The sequence below is a fragment of the Octopus sinensis genome, unplaced genomic scaffold (assembly GCF_006345805.1).
Source record: "Octopus sinensis unplaced genomic scaffold, ASM634580v1 Contig17535, whole genome shotgun sequence".
NCBI classification, from domain to species: domain Eukaryota; kingdom Metazoa; phylum Mollusca; class Cephalopoda; order Octopoda; family Octopodidae; genus Octopus; species Octopus sinensis.
The window spans coordinates 3262-22500 of record NW_021835140.1 but is presented as its reverse complement, the minus strand read 5'-3'; the positions used below and the strand labels follow the sequence as shown (position 1 = coordinate 22500).

Sequence of the window (19239 nt, the reverse complement as noted above, 5' to 3'; positions counted from 1 at the left end):
ATACATATATATGATATACGTAGGTGTATGTAATATATATATATATATTATATATATATAATTATATATATATTATATATATATATTATATATGATATGTACATGCACATGCATATACATACATGTATGTATGTATGTGTACATGTAATATGTTACCCCCGGTTTCACGTTGTTTCGCATATATTTGTTTACAGAGTGATCTTAGTGACACCGTTATAATAAATCGAGGAACAGCGCGTGCGACTTACAACAAACAGTAAACAAACAAACAAACAAGGCTTCATGAGAATTCTCGCGAGATCACATTGAACACGTGGGTGCTTCCACAACATGAAAGGAACACCCTCAAAATACGTTGCTTTGCATGCATATATGTGTGTGCATGTATGTATAATATATATATAATATATATATATATACATACATACATACATATATATATATATATATATATATATATATATATATATATATATATATATATATATATATATATATATAATATAATATATATATATGTATATACATACATTCGTTTATATAAATATGGTGGTGCTGCGATCTTCATTTGTTACGCACATGTATTACTTCAAATTTCTGCCCACCAGAACAAGAAGAAATGAGAATCTGTTGGAATATATTTTGAAGATTTCTTGTAAATTCTAATAACAACAAGAGAATGAGGAAAGGTTAAATATACCGATTTATAACTAACTTTGGTAAATAATTCAAATTATACGCACATTTTCATTTAGAAGGACTAGCGGACTGTGTATGTGTGTGTATACATATATATATATATATATATATAGCCATATTGTATGTATATTCTATTATCTGCTCCCATTTCTAAATCTGAGAAGTTCAATGTCAACTACCTAAAATCAGAACCTATTTCTATGTGTTCGCATGTATGTAAGTCCATACTACAATCATCGGGCCCACTAAAAAAAAATCGTCGTACTTCTTTAAGATGGAAGCTGAATGTACCGCTGAATATACCATGCAATGTAGTTCTTCCGATCTAGCACCCATTATACATTAGACATGTAGCAGTACTCCTTTCTTCTGTGAAGAAGCGAGACGATTCTTCTTTTTTGTTCCTGCAGGTCTGATCGTTGTATTATGCGACTTTTACATCATACAGGAAACAGTGTATAGCCTGTAAAATGCGTGTTAGTTGACATTTGATCATACTACGTATATGTGTGCATATATGTGCATATATAAACACATGTATATATATATATATATATATATATATATATATATATATATAAAGATATAGATATATATAGTGAGAGACCTATTTTCCTTTACCTTACCTACAAGCATGTTAACAAGATTGGTGTAGAAGTATCTAATAGAGATTAGGTGATAGTTATTCTAGTTGTTGTTGATGATGATGGTGATGATGATGATGACGACGACGATGATGATGACGACGACGATGATGATTTCTGTGTTTTTTTATGAGTACATATCTCATCGTGGGCGACATTGAACTTTCTTGCGTTTGTTATCGATGCAGTTAAGTACCAGTCATTTACTGGGAGCCTATTGCACTTCTCCCACCCTTCCTCCTCCTCCCACCCCACCCCAATCAGTAGCGAAAGAAGTGACAGTTCTTTATCTACGTATATGCTCTGCGAATACATGTGTATATATATATATATATATATGTGTGTGTGTGTGTGTGTGTGTGTGTGTTTAAGGGAATGTGTTCGGGTGTGCATGTAAAGTTATTTATTTAAGAAAGAATGCGTAGAAGTGTGTGTGTGCGACATGTGTTAACTCCTGATATTTCTACATAAAATTATTGTAAGTATATATTTTATACCTAAATATATATACACCTATGTATGTACACGCACACACACACACACACACACATATATATATAATATATATATATATATATATATATATAGTTAGTTAGAACACACATTTAGATGTCAGCATATACATATATATATAGATATATATATATATATATAAATATATATACATCCTTTTCCTTTCCTTTTCCGACCATGCTATCAGATGTTGCTACACATTGCTGGTCACAATGCGCTTCGCATTGTTTTAGCCTTCAAATGACGCCACCCCGCTGGCTAAGCGAGCAGGCCTTATATATAGATATATATATATATACATATGCATATATTTATGTACATATAATATATATATATACATATATATGTATGTATAGGCATTTAAAAGTGCATTCTAACTATATATGATGCATATACACTCAGACATCCTTCTGCAGAGCGCCACAAATGCAAAAACATACAATGTCATTTCGGTTATTATAAGTCAACAGGCCAAGTACCACCTTATGCGAAACTACTCCGTTGGTGTTTCACGTTTTAAAAACTCATCAGCGTAATATAGCTTCACAGAAGCTACATCCGGCCATGTTCCGCTTTTTTTTTTTTTTTCGTTATTCTTTTAATGTTCATCGTTAAAGTGCACCCATCTTTTCGTTACATCTTGATGTATTAGAGATAAAATTTTCAAGTGAACATACGAAATTATGTATTTATTGCTTAGAATAAGAAAAAAACCACTAAGTAGCTGATAAAATTTATGGCTTGCTTCCGACCGTTTTTCAGATAGTAATTTCATAACAGATACGCAACCTTTGCTGTACCTCATACAAACTGGAACATACGCGCTCGTACATTAACACACATACACACACATACACACACAAAAAACATAGACACACACACACGCATACATACTCACATATGTTGAGACTTACACTTTTCACACATTCCAAATATATCTTTCCATACATAAATATAACTAGCCCTACTTCTATGTAACATTCTCGTGCACACTCACACACACACATGGATACATGTACGCATACACACACATACTCACGCATAGATGCATATGCATATATATATATATATATATATATATATATATATATATTATATATATATATATATATATATATATATATATATATATATATATATGTACATAGAGAAAGAGAAACATCTCTCAACCGGGACTGCCACATTGGGTTGGCAGGCAAATAACCTTTTTCTATATATACACACACACATAGTTGTATGTATATGTATATATATATATATATACTTATACACACACACATATATATATATATATATATACATAAACACTTATATGTTTATACATATGCATATGTATATACACACACATACATACATACATACATGCGTACATACATACATACATACATACATACATACATCTGTGTGTGCACGTGTAATAATGAGAGTGATGTTGATGATAGTGGTGGTGATGATGATAGTGATGATGATGAGGATGAGGATGAAAATGAGGATGAAGATGATAACGAAGATTTCGGCCGATGAAGATAGCGGCGATAATATTGGTCTGGTGTTTGTGAGGCTAGCAATGGAGACGTGTTGTGTGTATTCTGTAGCAATAGCGACATTTAGCGTCGACTCCGAGTACCACTAAAATAATAATATGATTCGTCTTGACGATGAAGAGGAGGACGAAAAGGAGGAGGCGGATGAGGAATAGAAGAGGGAAAATTATTGATGGAGAAAAGTCGGATGTGCGGCAAGATGTGGACGTTGACAGTTGTAAATATATATATAGATATAGGCATGTGTGTGCATGTATATATATGTATGTATACATATATATATGTATATATATATATATATGTGTGTGTGTGTGTGTGTGTGTGTGTGTGTATGTATGTATATATATATATATGCTGGAGATAATGAGCATAATGGTGGTAGGAGTGGTGATAGTGTAAGTGATAGTAGTGGTTAGTGCAGTAATGGCGACGATGGTGGAAGATGGTAGTGGTGGTAACGGCGGCGGCGGCGGCAGTGGCGGTGGTGGTTGTGGCGATGGTGGCGACGATGATGACATTTTGCGTCACCAGTGTTGAGGTCAAAAACCCACCATCGATTGACTTCTTGACCTCACCATCGACTAACGATTGCTTTGGCTTTCTTTTTCTTTCCTTTGTTTTCTATTTTTTTTTGTTTTTGTTTTTGTTTTTGTATTTGATGGTGATGATGATACGAGGATGATGATGATGATGGTGGTGGTGGTGGTGGTGGTATAGTTGCTGGGGAAGAATTTGTGAATGCTAAAAGCGAGCGAGTTTTGAAGACGTGTTGTGTTACTACTTATATGCAACACGGGGAAAGAGTAGTAGGAGGAGGAGGTGGTAGAAAAGAGGGAAGAGATAAAAGAGGGGGGGTAATATTCAATATAGGGGTCGTTGTTGTTTGCCCTTTTGTTGACCCTTTAACGACGTGTGTGAGCTTTTTTTTATTTATTGTTAGTGTTTTTTTTTTCTTTTGTAATCTTTATTCCATTGAGCTTCTGTTATTAACCTCCTTCGATCCTACACAAGGTCATTGCTACACAAGGTCATCTTTCGCTGATTTGGCCTAAATTATTGATTGTTTGGATTTAAACCGTTGTTTAATTTGACCTCATCATTGGTTGACTCTGTGACCTCACCATCGTCTAGCGAGAATCAATCGTTGTTGTTTTTTTTTGCTAATTATTTATTAATTACTTTAATAACTTTAATTACTAACGTTAACCGAAAGTAATACTAATTAGATGGTGGTGGAATCCAACAACAACAAATGTATCAATATTTAATAACGTTAGCATCATCAGCAAAGCAACAACAAACAACTTCAATAATATCGTTTAACAATAACAACAACAATAACAATACTAATAACAACAGCAATATCTGTGGTGTGATATGAACAAATAGTAAAGGCAACAACGTTTAATAATAGCAACAACAGCAACAATCATAATATCAGCAGCAAAGGCGCCGCGCTGGCCGAATCGTTAGTTCGCCGAACGAACTATCTGGAGGTATTTCGTCCGTCCTTAGGTTCAGGGTTCAAATTCCGCCGAGGACGTTTTTGCCTTTTATGAACGTAGAGACGGATGAAATGCCGCCTAGCATTTTGTCCAGAATAGTGTCGATAATTGTAAAATCCAGAAGACAGCATTATGTGGCAAGGCAAGTAGTCTTCACAAAGTCCTCGAGATTAAGAACCACCTTGGTTCACAAAAGTTAGTACAAAAGTTAGTACAAAAGAGCACAGTTAGTACATTAAGGACAAGTTGAGTAGATATTTATTTATTTATGCGCCCTTTTCAAGCCTAGCCAGGCTCATGGGCCCGGTTTCCCGGTTTCTGTGGCGTATGTGTTCCCCTCCCCCCACCAGCTGGACGGGACGCCAGTCCATCGCAGCGTTACTCAAAAAACAGGAAGAGAGTGAGAGAAAGTCGCCTTAGGTCAAGATAGGGTAAACAGTTGATGAATCTAACCTCGTATATCACTGGTACCTAACTGTATTATTGAACTCGAACGAACGAAAATTAAATAGAAAACCCGGTGTTGGGGGTTGGGGTAGAAATAGTTCAATAAACCATCAAATTCGGTACAAAACAATTCGTATTTCTTTATGCGTAGTATTTCGACTCTTCGGCTCAATCCTGGTTTACCTATTACGTTGGGGCTTTCTGTCCCCAGTTACAATTATTTCCTTTACATTTAGCATAGAGGAAAGGATGACTATCACAACATTACATTCTTCCCAGAGAGTTTTCAATAATTTATATTGGTTTTATGTTTTCCTTGTTTTGTTTTGTTTTGTTTTTCTTTTTGTTTAGTTGAAGTGGTGAGAGTAGTGCTGGGGACTATTAGAAAGCTATTCTAAATTCTTACAATGCAATGCAGTGTTTTTGATCGATTACTGTTCAAACCCAGACATGATGGCTATAATTTTAAATTTCTTATTCTGAAGTTTAACATTGAACCTGCCATGCTGACTTCCGCTTTATCTCAACGCCATCTAACGGCAGAATAAAATAAGGAGCGAGAAAGAAAGAGACAAATGACGAGAGACAAAGAAATATAACAGAAAACGGAACTAAGTGCCTCAACAAAAGGAACTTCGATACATTGCGACTCTGTAGCTTTTATCGTTTCCACCTCTTCCATTTTTACAACTTCCTCGAATATTGCTATTTTCACTACCACCACAACAATCAGAGACATGCTGTGCACGCCGCCATGTATATACATATATAGAGAGAGAAGGCGGCGAGCTGGCAGAAACGTTAGCACGCCGGGCGAAATGCGTAGCCGTATTTCGTCTGTCGTTACGTTCTGAGTTCAAATTCCGCCGAAGTCGACTTTGCCTTTCATCCTTTCGGGGTCGATAAATTAAGTACCAGTTACGCACTGGGGTCGATGTAAACGACTTGATCCCTTTGTCTGTCCGTGTTTGTCCCCTCTATGTTTAGCCCCTTGTGGGCAATAAAGAAATATATATAGAGAGAGAAAGATAGTCGCAATCATGAGTTCGATTCCCGGACCAGGTTGTGTGTTGTGTTCTTGGGCAAAACACTTTATTTCACGTCGCCCCAGTTCATTCAGTTGCAGAAATGAATTGCAACATCACTGATGCCAAGCTGTATCGGCCCCTTTGCCTTTCCCTTGGATAATATCGGTGGCGTGGCGAGGCGTGGCGTGGCGTGGAGAGATGAGGTTGGTATGCATGGACGACTGCTTGTCTTCCACAAACAAGCTTGCTTGGACTTGTGCCTCGGAGGGTAACTTTCTAGGTGCAATTCCATGGTCGTTCATGACCGAAGGGGTTTTTATCCTATTTAGTATCAGGTAGCGATTGCGTAAGAGTTTGTATCGTATCATTCATTGGATGCTGACCTGGAAGTGCACGTATGCGTTGGAGATTATCTTGGATGAGTTATATTATTTGGCGATGATAAGGTGGCGAGATGGCAGAATCGTTAGCATGTTGGAGAAAATGCTTAGCAATATTTCTTTCGGCTTTTTACGTTCTGAGTTCAAATCCTACCGAGATTGATTTTGCTTATCATCCTATCGGGGTCAATAAAACAATGTACCAGTCAAGTACTGGGGTTGATGTAATCGCCTCGCCTCCACCCCTAAATATTGCTGCCCTTGTGCCAAAATTAGTAAGCATTATTTCAAGATTCCGTAAAGTATGTGTGAGTGTGTGTGTATTGAGTGTGTGCGCTGCGCAGAAAGCGTTCTGCGTGAGTTGTGCTTTTGAAGTGAGAGCGTATTATACGGGATTTGAACTTTTGCCCTACCTGGTTACGTTTTAAAACTGCGTTTAGATTTTGAGTCCTGTTGAGCAAGATCTTTTTTTTTTTTTTTTGCATCTCTGATTTCATTTCATCTTCATCTCCTTGTCAGTCTAAACACGCATGTCTAGATTTTGGCATGAGAGAGAGAGAGAGCAAAGCGAACTGATCTGATATAATTATTTGTTGTTGTGAAGTGCTGGCAAAAACCGGTTGAGCAGCGGACAGAAAATACGTTGCATTATTGAGTTACGTTTCTTTACGTTCCGACTTCAAATTTCACTGAAATTAACTTCGTCATGCTTTCTTCCAAGACCAAGAGTTAATTTCATCCTCGGTATTCTAACCAAAATTTTATAATTTTTAGTCTATATTAGAAATCCCTGGCTGCTACTGCAGCTGCTGCTTGTTTGTTTGTTTGTTTGTTGAGCGAAGCGGTCTTCGTCCCAGTAGTGGGAGAAGTCCGAAACGTGGTCCTTTGCTATTCGTAAGACCCGCAGAAGAGAAAGCAGGTCAACCCCCGACACCGAGAGCATCGACGGATGGATGAATGCGCATCCAGGTTCAGCGGTTGTGTAGGAAGTCGGGGACAAGAAACAGGAAGAAAGAGTGAGAGAAAGTTGGAGCGAAAGAGTACAACAGGTGTCGCCACCACCCCGCCTGCCGGAGCCTCGTGAAGCTTTAGGTGTTTTCGCTCAATAAACACACACAACGCCCGATTCTGGATTGGAACTGTGTCACATTTCTAACAGTTTGGGGATGAATGTCACATAATCTTAATTTCCAGATCATATAAATCTGAGGTTTTGTGCCTGTATTAATAAATCACTATTACTGTTGCTGATACTACTACTACTACTACTACTACTAAAACTACTAGTATTACTACCACCATCACTACTACTACTACTACTACTACTACTACTACTGCTGCTGCTGCTGCTACTACTACTACTGCTACTTCGTAATCCTGCTTTACCCTACCGGTGTTAACATTTCTGTCGAGAGAAAAGTACGTCACGTGTTCACATACCGCCTTACCAAAAAAAAAAAAATTTCTATCCCTACCCACCTATCCACCCACTTACAAAAAAAAATCAGAAAAAAAAATGTCATACAAGAAAAATAATAAATACTGCTTCCCCCCACCCCCACCCCACTTCCTCATGTTGAACGATGAAAGACGAACATTTACGATTGTGTACGAACATATACGATTGTGTACGGACATATACGATTGTGTACGAACATTTACGATTGTGTACGGACATATACGATTGTGTACGAACATTCACCAGAAATTGAAAACTGAAAACGAAAAAAAAAAAACTTTCAAAAGAAATATATATTTAAACACACACATACACACACACACACACACGTGCACATACGGATTTTTTTTTTTTTTCAGTAAAAAAAAAAGAAAATTATTATTTCAATGTTCATCGTGCACACCACCAACATCCAATACGAAATATCCATTATTCTTCCCATCAAATTAACCAAAAGAGCGTTCCAACTCCCGTCTCCTCTTCGGCATTTTTTTCTCCGTCATTTACCGTCTATTTCCGTCTCACTCTTGCCTTTCCATTCCTCCTTGACCTCGACCTCGACTCCCATCCTTTATACACACCTGACCCCCACCCACACCATCAAGTTTCTCCGCCGCCATCACTTTTGCGACAATGATAATAAAATTAATAATAAATTAATAATAATAATAATAATAATAATAATAATAATAATAATAATAATAATAATAATGATAATAAAATATCCCTCCGCAGATCGTTATATATCACGACCCTAAAGTCACGACCCTAAAGTCACGACCCTAAAGTCACGACCCTAAAGTCACGACCCTAAAGTCACGACCCTAAAGTCACGACCCTAAAGTCACGACCCACCCATAACCAGCACCACATACTACGATGTTCTTATCCCCGTGTTTTTTTTTCCTTATTCTCCGCTTGTCTCCGCCTTTCTCCGCCTATCTCCGTCTCTCTTTCTCCATACACCTGCTCCCTCACCCCCAACCCAACCCCTACCACCGCAACAACAACAACAACAACTATTATTACTACTACTACTACTACTACTAATAGTAGTACTACTCTTACAATAATAGCCAGATGAAAAGAGAAAGATAAAATATCAAAATATGAAATAAAGACTCTTCCTTTCCCTTCCTCCTCCGACCCGATCCGAACCGACCTTGCGACCTGCAACCCCCGGACTCCACGGGACCTTCACAATTTCCTCACCAAACACGATCTTTCCCATCCTCTCACAAAACCTTGTAAAACACTCACTGATCCCCCCTTCCCGTTTTTTTTTTTTTTTAAATCTCTGTTAACTATTTATTTAATTATTTATTTTACAAAGATTGTTGCTGTTTTACTTTTTGGATTGTATAAAGACGAAATTTTGTTGTGGACGAGTTCTCTTTTCTTTCTTCATGATTATTTTTACATAAATTAACATAAATTATTGTTCCGTCTGCAACATATTCGTTTCATGTCCTTCCTTTGTTTCCTCCTTTTTGTGTCACTCTTGTTTTGTTTCTTGAAACGTTTAAATTTGTCTTATTTTTGTGTCATTTCATTTCTCCTTACATAGATTTCCTTGGATCTTTTCGGTTTGAACGGCAGTTTTAAACATAATTTCTAGGTAACTAAAAAATTTAAACTTCGTATACTGGTAGAATGTGTTTATAAAACATCTTTTTCTCTTGGCTTTATTGAGAAAATTCTATAGTTTGTAAGATATTTGTTGGTTTTTTTTCTTCAATTTCTGCAATTTCAACCAATCACTGACGTCCATTGAGGTAAAAAAAAACATTCTGTGCCGTATGAATATGTCCCTTGTTTAAGAAACAGATTGGGTTTATTTACATTTGTGAAGAAAAAAAGATACCCTTCCCCCCACCCCTAACCCTAACTCTAACCCTAAAACATATTGAAATGCAATAGATCGATACTAGGATCATAATTATGGATGACAATTTCATATGACATCGCTAGAAAAAACTGCCGTTCAAACCGAAAAGATTCATTTCCTTTCGTCATATTTTTGTACTATTCTGTTTTGTCTTTTATTTGTATCGTTTCGTTCCGCCTTAAATTTGTAATATAATTTCATCTTATTTTTGTATCATTTTATATTTTCTTCTCTCTCTCTCTCTCACACACACACACACATACACTCGCTCTCTTTTATTTGTATCAAGACGAAACCACGACACCAGTGCATTGCTTAGGCTCAAACATCCGGGTACTTCTGGCTCACGAATCACATGTCAAAACACCAGTGTCCCAGAATCCTTGCGCCAATGAGTCGAGCGTTTTATGAACGCATTGTCATTGCAAAAGGGAGAAGCTGCTCCCCTGTGACATACACAACAGTCACTAACATATTTGTTTCGAATCTGCTGCGACGTATTAAAGGATAAATCAGCAAATCATTGTTTCAGCTCTCCCTGTACACAGTAGAAATACGACTTTTTAACGGTTGGCAGATATCAGCACTGATCGGCAAACAGTTCGTTCGCTGAAATTATAAACAAAGTCACTGACTTGTTTAAACTCGAAGGTCCAGGTACTTCTGACTAACGAGATACAACATGTCAAAACATCGGTATCCCAGAATCCCTTGCACCAATGAACCGAGCATGTTATGAACGCATTATCGTCGCAAAGGAGAAAAGTTGTTTTTTTTTCCTTGTGACATACACAGCAGCGACTAGCATACTTGCATTCGAATCTGTCGGAACGTATTAAGAATTCAGAGGCAAATCATTTTTTCAGATCTCGCTACGGATGAGATGTAAAAATATCGAATCTTGTGTTTACAGATGATGGGGACATAAATGCAAATACAGAATGCTTTCATTGTAACTTTACAAATCACTAGAAAGATCTGTCTGTAATAAATTCCCCAAAGATGATACTCTCTCTTTTACTCTTTTACTTGTTTCAGTCATTTGACTGCGGCCATGCTGGAGCACCGCCTTTAATCGAGCAACTCGACCCCGGGACTTATTCTTTTTGCAAGCCCAGTACTTATTCTATCGGTCTCTTTTTGCCGAACCGCTAAGTAACGGGGACATAAACACACCAGCATCGGTTGTCAAGCAATCCTAGGGAGACAAACACAGACACACAACACATACACACACATACATATATATACATATATACATATATACGACAGGCTTCTTTCAGTTTCCGTCTACCAAATCTACTCACAAGGCATTGGTCGGCCCGGGGCTATAGCAGAAGACACTTGCCCAAGATGCCACACAGTGAGACTGAACCCGGAACCATGTGGTTGGTTGTGCATATTGTTCTTATTTTTTAGCGAATAAACTAAAATTATACACAAAGCCGCTGGCTTGGTTTAGGCACAAAGGTTCGAGTGCTTCTGACTGACGGGACACATGTCGAAACACCGGGATCCCTGAATCCCTTACACCAATGAGTCGAGTGTATTATGCACGCATTGTTGTCGCAAAAGGGAGAAGCTATTCTCCAGTTACGTTCACAACAGTGAGTAGGATATCTGCGTTCGAATCTGCCAAAACATATGAAAGAGTATATCTACAAGACATCGTTCATGAATCTAATGTTTCGTCTTCGTTTCGTATCGTCAAATTTCTGTTTTTGTAACTACCATTTTGTTTTGTTTTTATTTCGTCTCATTTTACTTATTTGTCGTTGTTTCCCTTTTATATCTTTACTGTTGATGTTGTCGTTTCAGTATTTTGTAATTTATTCTATATTTTTATTATTGTTGTTGTTCCCTTATATTTTGCTTTTATTTCATTCAATGCAGCCAGTTATTATTACTATCATTATGTTAGTTGGTAACAAATATTATCAGCAAGCAGCCAACAGTCTTATTGTGGAGGCATATAGCCTAGTGGTTAGAGCAGCGGACTCGCGGTCGAGGGATCGCGGGTTCGAATCTCAGACCGGGCGATGTGTGTGTTTATGAGCGAAATACCTAAGCTCCACGCGGCTCCGGCAGAAGGTAATGGCGAATTTCTGCTGACTCTTTCGCCACAACTTTCTGTCACTCTTTCCTCCAGCGTCTTGCAGCTCACCTGCGACAGACCGGCGTCCCGTCCAGGTGGGGAACCTATACGCTGAGGAAACCGGGAAACCGGCCCTTATGATCCAGGGATGGCTCGAGAAGGAACAACAACAGTTTTGTTGTGCTACCACTATATCAACTGGAATCCAAGCTAGATGGAACTACGCCCGAGTGTTAAGAGCAGTCTTAAACATATCATGGAAAACTTATACCACCAATAAACAGCTGTGTGGAAATCTGCCTGTTTCCAACATTATAAGGGAAAGGTGCTTGCGCTTTACAGGAATTGCTGGCGAGCTAAACTAGGCTGAACTTATATCCGAATGTTAAGAGTAGTCTTAAGGATATCTTGGTGAAATCATTCCACCGAGAAATAAATGTATGGAGGTCTGCTTCTTTCCCACAGGCGGTGCTAGCGCTTTCCGGGACATGGTGGGCAAGTTAAACAAGAGCTGGCACGTGACCTACTTCTATGGATGCCAAAGCGTGGCTGTACTCGAGCTGGTCGATCGAACACAAACGTATGTAGATCAACCGATCAACTCACCAGAGACCCTAGATTCCTCACTGAAGACCTCCTTCTACTAATGCAGGGCCGGGATGGATGGTGTGTGCGAGTTAAAAATGTCCGAGCAAGCTCGACCAGATGACGATATTTTGTGCAAACACTTTCAGGGTATTTAACATTTGAAATGATTTCCATATCAATGTACAGGAGAGCGAAGATCAATATATGAAGGTTCCATTTCACAGCGCCAACAAATACGAATAATTATGAATCAACACATACATATAGGCGCAGGAGTGGCTGTGTGGTAAGTAGCTTGTTTACCAACCACATGGTTCCGGGTTCAGTCCCAATGCGTGGCACCTTGGGCAAGTGTCTTCTACTATAGCCTCGGGCCGACCAAAGCCTTGTGAGTGGATTTGGTAGACGGAAACTGAAAGAAGCCCGTCGTATATATGTATATATATATATATATATGTGTGTGTGTGTGTGTGTGTGTGTGTGTCTGTGTTTGTCCCCCTAGCATTGCTTGACAACCGATGCTGGTGTGTTTATGTCCCCGTTACTTAGCGGTTCGGCAAAAGAGACCGATAGAATAAGTACTGGGCTTACAAAAGAATAAGTCCCGGGGTCGAGTTGCTCGATTAAAGGCGGTGCTTCAGCATGGCCGCAGTCAATGACTGAAACAAGTAAAAGAGTAAAAAGAGTATATTTGTCCACAAGAAAACTCACTACTTAACGTTTAGCTTTCACTTCTTTCTTACACCATTTAACTGTTACTGGTTTCAGTCATTGAACGGCGGCCATACTGCAGCACTTCCTTGAAGGGTTTTAGTCGAACTAGTCAGCCCTAGTACTATTTTTTTTTTTATTATTAGCTTGGTATTTAATCTGTTGGCCACTTGTACCGAACCGCTAACTTACGTGAAAGTTAAGAAACCAAGACTGGTTCTCCCCCACCACGGTGGTGATGGGGGGGGGGAGATATCAACGTAGAGACACACACAAGTTGATACATAAATATATGCATTTAAAAAATCCAAGTGAAGTTTCAGAATGCAGCCACAATATTCACAAAAAGTGAATTATTAATAGCATTTTTAAAAAATCTTTTAAGACCTAAACATAAACCTGATAGAACAGAGTTTTGTGGCAACACTTTCACAGTATTTAGCATTTGAAACGATTTCCATTTTCCAAAGATTCTTTATATAATTCATAATTTTAATTAAATTTTTTCAAATATGTACATATATTGATGTATATATATTTATATATATATATATATTATATATATATAATCAAAATAAGCAACAAGGATATTCAAGGTAGTGTAGTACAATCGTTTCATGCGACTTCGTTTTATTAAACACTGTATTACATCAGTTTTAAAATGTCGAGCAATCTTCAGCCACATATAGAATTTTATAATTAAACGACAATGCACATTTTTATACTTATTTCATTTGCCAACATTACAAAGAGGGTAGAAATATAGACACAATCTAAATTTTGCTGAACTTATATATATATATAGTTAATCCAAACAACAAGAAAACACAAAAAACACAACAATGCGAGACGCTCATCGTCTCCAGGAATGTTCTTTCGCTTTTGAAGCGCCCGTGCCACTTGAAACATTGCGTACGATCCATTACCTTGTCGCCGTAAGTTTGCCAAAGTATACACGATGTCTCTGTAGCAGACTTCCCAAGTTCAGTGCAATATTTCACGTTGATTTTTGTTCAAGCGTCATGTCCATGACAAAAATCGCAAACTACAGCATACATGTGATCACAAAAACACAAATTTCATAACTCTTGAAGTAAACACAGCGATGTCACTCGGCACACTGCCTCATAAATACTAGCTTTTACAGCGCACGCAACCGTGTGCTGCCATCTGTTGGCGCGCTACAGAATTAGGGACCTTCTGTGTCTGTCTCCTGTCCGGTTGTACATTCATTGTACGTTATACGTTTTTTTTACCTGCGTTTGTTAATTTACAATACATTTTTTCATTTATATATATATATATATATATATATATATAATACTTGAAAAATTTCGTTATAGGTATAAATATACCATAAACAAGTATTTTAAAAATGGAGGGAAAAGATGTTGAATCAAAATTATATTTAACACAAAGTTGGATTCAATACATACGCACGTTTCGAAAGATAATACATATATGTAAGAAAAAATTATAATCATAGTAATTGTAATTAAATTTATGCATTGTCATTCGCATTAGTGTGAGAAATTTTTGGAAGAAGATCAAAAAGTTTTAATAAAATAAAATATATATGTATGTGTGTATGTGTATATATATATATAAATAGATATACATATATATAAATATATACACATATATACGTACAAAAATACCTGTCTACGATAACAGAGAAATACCTGACTACGATAAGAGAGAGACAAGGTATCGGACTTTCTGTTCAGCAATTTTGATTACTGTTCAAGGATCTGTAGCTTCTCAGATAAACATAAATTGCATCTAATTGTTCTGTTGGTGCGTTGTGGTATCTAACCATATTCTCTTTTTTTCCTAAATTTCTTGAAGTTTGAACATTAAAGGACATTGTAATTGAAAGAGTTCCCATAACACGGAAATCGAGACAAGGTTTGCTATGTATGTTTATCTGAAAAGCTCTAGATTGAAGCAGCCACCAAGATCACCGAACAGAAGATCCGAGTACATCTGTCTTTGCCACAAGAGGAAGACATCTCTTGTAAAATTTTCTGCAAAATAGGCACAGGTGTGGCTGTGTGGTGAGAGGCTTACTTCCCAACCACATGATTCCGGGTTCAGTCTTACGGCGTAGCACCATGGACTAGTGTCTTCTACAATAGCCTCGGGCTGACCAAAGTTCTTGTGAGTGGATTTGGTAGGTGGAAACTGAAAGAATCCCATTGTATGTATGTTTGTTTGTCTTTTTGTACATGTTTGTCACCTACCACCACTTGACAACCGGTGTAGGTATGTCTACGTCCCTGAAACTTAACAGTTCGGCAAAACAGACCAATACAATAAGTCCAAGGTTTAAGAGAATAAGTACTGAGGTTCAATCCTTCATTCGACTAAGAAAAAAAATCATCCTTCAAGGCAGCGGCCCAGCATGGTCGTAGTCTCATGACTGAAACAAAAAAAGATGTACAGTAAAAGATATATATATATATATATATAATATATATTATATATATATATATATATATTTATGAATAATTGAGTAGTTGAATGAATTATCTTATTATGGATAATCGGTTAACCGATACCTGGTAGCAAATTCGCGTCAGAAAAACACGGTTGAAGCTACATGCCTAGGGCAGAGATCACGTGCTATCGTTGTGGAAAATTTGTGTTTTTTAAATACAAATAAATGAAAGAATGGAGTTGAACGACGAATTAACAAAATTCCTTTATTTTCGACATATGTTTCGAAGGCTGCATAATCCTAATTTCGCTATGGGCTCCGTGTGGGCAGTCATCTAAAAGTTTTTTATGCATCTTGATGCTGACATAAGTTCCTTGTTTTTCCTGATGAGAAGGCGGCATAATGCACCCCTTATTCCTTCGAAATTAGGAATATGCAGCCTTCGAAACATATGTCGAAAATAAAGGAATTTTGTTAATTCGTCGTTCAACTCCATTCTTTCATTTATTTATATATATTTATGTGTATAAATAAATATATAAATGAATATAGAAGCAAATTAAGGATTAAGTTAATATATACAATATTAAAAATACATTCATTTAAGTATCAGTTTTAATAACGAACTCATTGACGGGCCTTGAAATGCGTCTCTTGCCTACCCATACACTTCGTTATCCAATAGAACACATTGAAATTACATTCTCTTTTAGCTGCTTTTAACTGAACTTAATGATCACCTTGCCCGCTTTACAGGTAATTCGACAGCTACTTAATGCTTGAAGGTCAGCCTACTTCTAATAATGTTCAACATAGCGAGATATCGCTCCTTGATTCGATGGTTCTGCCTGGAAATTCTACCTGAAGAATATGGAGGAAATAACGACTGTGTTGCAACCAATAACACAGACAGCTGGCAAGCGATAACATATGTATGTGTGTGTGTGTGTGTGTGTGTGGCTGCGTGCATACACACACTCTCACACACACACACACACACATATATATATATATATATATACACATATATACACATACAAACATACATATATACGCATGCATAAATAGTATATAGTATATATGTGTGTGGTAAGATGCATATATACCCATTTATATATACATATTCATACATTAATGGTATATATATATACTACACACATACATGTATGTGTGTCTGTATGTATGATTGTGTATGTAGGAAATGTATGAATGTATGTATGTATGTATGTATGTATGATGTATGCATGTATGTATGTGTGTATGCATGTGTGTGTATGTATGTATGTATGTATGTATGTATGTATGTATGTATGTATGTATGTATGTATGTATGAATCTATGTATGCATATATGCACGTATGTATGTATGTATGTATGTGTGTATGTATGTATGTATGTATGTATGTATGTATGTATACAGGCACACACGATTTATGTACGCAGGTAGGCGGTTAGTTAAGTAGCTACATATGTAGATATGTAGGCAGGTTGTTAAGGTAGGTGGATAGGTGATAGGTGGTAGGTAGGCGGGAGGAGGGGGTACCGAGCAGGGGGTACCGAGCAGGGGGTTGAGGGGTGGAATGATGTGAAGAAAGACAGACACACACCAACCAGCATACAAAACAACAGAACAACACAAAGAACACAACATTAACGTAAAGAGGACACAAACAATAATAACAACAACAACAATAGTGCTAACAACAATAAAACATTAATAATATGGAACCATTAATATAAATAAAAGCTCACTAATCTAGGACAATACAGAATATTATTGTCTGTTTATGTGGTCTTATAGATAATACGTCGTCTCTTGAGAATGGCGGTAATAGCTTGTGTAGCCGGTGTCTACTCCAGCTTTTCCCGCTTCTGTTTTGTTCCAGTGTTTATAAAGGACAACAACAAAAAAAATGGACAAGTGAGACTTAAAGACGCTTACAGATGGTGGGAATAATTATTTTTATATTATGCAACCCGTGTTCATGTGTGATCGACTCAATGGAGCGCGCTTACAAGAGGCTCGTTCAAGTGAATAAATGCCTTCTGCTGTTATTACACAGGTTAAGTGTTTGTTAGGCGTGTGCGGAGAGTTTTTTTGCTCGTGCATGCGAATAGAAAAAAGGTGGCTACGCATTATTAGCCTGTGTGTGTGTGTGTGTTGTGTGTGTGTGTGTGTGTGTGTGTGTGTGTGTGTGCATGTGTTTGTGCGTGTGTCTGAGTGTGTGTGAGTGTAAAGGTGGTGTATAGCTAAATGCGTGTGCGAGATGGTAAACGTAGATATATGAATGTGTGAGAAGTATGTATGATGTGTATGTGTGGGTGTAGTTTACGTGTGTATATATATATATATATATATACGTGTGTGTGTATATAATATATATATGTATATATATAATTATATATAGATATATATAATATATATATATATATATATATATATATATATATATATATACGTGTGTGTATATATATATATATATATATACTTTATTTTAAGCAGCAGAAAATTCAACAAAATCTGTTACTCTGAGTTTCTCGTTGCCGTTCATCAGACAGTTTTATATATATATATATGGTATATATGTATATATATATATATATATATATATATACATACATACATACATACGTATATACATATATATATGTGTGTGTGTACTTGTATGCATATATGTACTCTTTTACTTGTTTCAGTCATTTGACTGCGGCCATGCTGGAGCAGCGCCTTTAGTCAAGCAAATCGACCCCGGGACTTATTCTTTGTGAAGCTATGTTGGGGGGGGGACAAACACAGACACACAAACACACACACACACACACACATATACGGGCTTCTTTCAGTTTCCGTCTACCAAATCCACTCACAAGGCTTTGGTCGGCTCGAGGCTTTAGTAGAAGACACTTGACCAAGGTGCCATGCAGTGGGACTGAACCCGGAACCATGTGGTTGGTAAGCAAGCTACTTACCACAAAGCCACTCCTGCGCCTATGTGTATATGCGTATATATATATATATATATATTATATATAATATATATATATATTATTATATATATATACGCATAACATATATATATATATATATATATATATTATATATATATATATATGATATATAATATATATATATGCGTATATATATATATATATTATAATATATATATATATATATATATAGATATTTGCAATGTGTGGTGTCTAAGTATGCAAGCGTGCACATATGCATACATAAAGGAAAGGACACAAATGCAGCGGGTTCGTGTTCCTTTCTTGTATTATGTATTTCTTAAAAAGA

The 19239-nt window shown here is 36.9% G+C and overlaps 1 long non-coding RNA gene across 2 annotated transcripts; it reads left to right on the top strand.

Annotated features, from left to right (window-relative positions):
* Positions 1-7760: 7760 nt before the first annotated feature.
* LOC118761805 lies at positions 7761-18774 on the top strand. Of its 2 annotated transcripts, XR_004997649.1 has the most exons (3): positions 7761-8548; positions 13768-13777; positions 18739-18774. It is a non-coding gene; the product is annotated as an uncharacterized LOC118761805 (long non-coding RNA). The 2 variants fall into 2 exon arrangements; XR_004997648.1 differs by lacking the exon at positions 13768-13777 and having other exon boundaries at positions 18739-18763.
* The last annotated feature ends 465 nt before the right edge of the window (positions 18775-19239 follow it).